General features: G+C 39.4%; 1 long non-coding RNA gene across 1 annotated transcript; it reads right to left on the bottom strand.

Annotated features, from left to right (window-relative positions):
* Positions 1 to 352: 352 nt before the first annotated feature.
* On the bottom strand, positions 353 to 1,053 carry LOC106531051 (uncharacterized). The gene is made up of 2 exons (XR_001311856.1): positions 1,010 to 1,053; positions 353 to 472 (listed from the first exon to the last, which is right to left on the bottom strand). It is a non-coding gene; the product is annotated as an uncharacterized LOC106531051 (long non-coding RNA).
* Positions 1,054 to 1,619: the final 566 nt, after the last annotated feature.

The following is a 1,619-nucleotide window of genomic DNA, read 5'->3' as shown; positions in this document are numbered from 1 at the left end:
GACCAAATAATTTAAAATGAACTTTGCAGTGCTCTTTATCCCTTGCACAAAATGAAACAAGGCTTTCATTGCGTGGGCTTGTTAAGTGTGGTTTTGACTGCAGCTGCTGCTGCCAGATGAAGACAGATTGACGAGGGCATTTGCTGGGGTTTGGGCCTGACTCCAGGGAGCTGTCCTTGGTGAGAACATTCTCATCTATTGGATGTCCGATAGCCAGATTCCAGCAACCCGTGGATTAAAAAAAAGGGCTTGGGCAGAAAGATTATGTGAGCAAAGTCCTGTCCCTGCAGCCCTGCTGTTCCCGCTCCACACAAAAATGCATTATTCATTATTAATGCCAGAACCATCTCAGTTTGGCTGCAGCTTTTATTGTTGRACAGCATCTGGCTCAACAGAATACATGGGCAGACATTTGTTTTTTTCCATGTAAACTAGAGAGTGTCGCAGGAAAAGAAATGTGTTTTTGGTCCTCCTGTAACAACAGGCAGAAAATAAAACAGATTTGCATCCATTAACCTACAAATAATAAAAGCCCCRTCACACTATAACCTTTCAGACAACTTATACCAACCTATGATGTTTCTTTACATCTAAATTACAATTAAGTTATATTTTTGATCAGTTTGCTAGCATTACAGTATGTGCATGCCTACAAGAAGCTTCCAGTGGATTTTTTTTAATTCCATCTTCAGCGTCTTTAAATTTTTTTTACAATTTTGCATAATTGTTGGCATATTGTCTAAACCGTTATAGCCTTGTTTGAGTTCTTCTTAAGATTTACATAATTTCATCACTTGTTATAAATTGTTTTAGTAATAAATAACCAGGCCTGTCAGGATAACAAATTTTGCCAGACGATAAATTGTGTCAGAATTAAAACTTTTTTTTTTGCTTACGTGTTCAAGTACAAGTTTATTTATATAGCACCAAGTCACAACATACGTTGTCTCAGGACAGTGTACATAAAATAACAATCTAAGGAAGAAACCAGCAGGCTGTGTTAAATCACCTCATCACAGTCTCCCATCCTGAGCAAAHGGTGGAGAGGAAAAACTCCCTGCTAATCAGGAAGAAACCTCCAGCAGAACCAGGCTCAGGACAGGCGGCCATCTGCCTCGACCAGCAGGGTTGGAGGACAGGAAAGAGACACAGACAAACACAGAAGAACTGGTCCAAAACTGGTCCAGGTGCACCTTCTTCTGGAAGAGACAAAGAAAAAACATGATCGAAATAATTACAATAAACATGTAGAGAAAAGAGACTAAAGACAACAGCAGAGTGAGGAAATGTGTTCAGTTTGTTCTTTTTACTTTTTGCTGTCATTTTCATGAATGAACACTTCCTGGTATGTGGGGTAGGAAGTGTAGCCTTATGTGGTGTTTTTTTTGGATGGTGATTATGCTAATCGCCTTTCCTCGAGCACCTGAATATGCATTTGTCATGTTTATGCTCATTTAGACATTTTTCCTGAAGATGGAAGCGTTTGTTGAATCTGACGTAGTAAAAGTAAGAGAAATTTAGGATAAAAATACAAAAAATGTTCTTGCATGAGGCCCATTGTTTCTGTTCCTCAGTGTCTCCTGTGACATTTCCCATTCCCTCAGTCTGCTCCCTGTCTG

This window comes from Austrofundulus limnaeus, unplaced genomic scaffold (genome assembly GCF_001266775.1).
Source record: "Austrofundulus limnaeus strain Quisiro unplaced genomic scaffold, Austrofundulus_limnaeus-1.0 Scaffold591, whole genome shotgun sequence".
Lineage (NCBI taxonomy): Eukaryota > Metazoa > Chordata > Actinopteri > Cyprinodontiformes > Rivulidae > Austrofundulus > Austrofundulus limnaeus.
The sequence above is the reverse complement of the archived record's forward strand: the minus strand, read 5'-3'. Positions and strand labels throughout refer to the sequence as shown.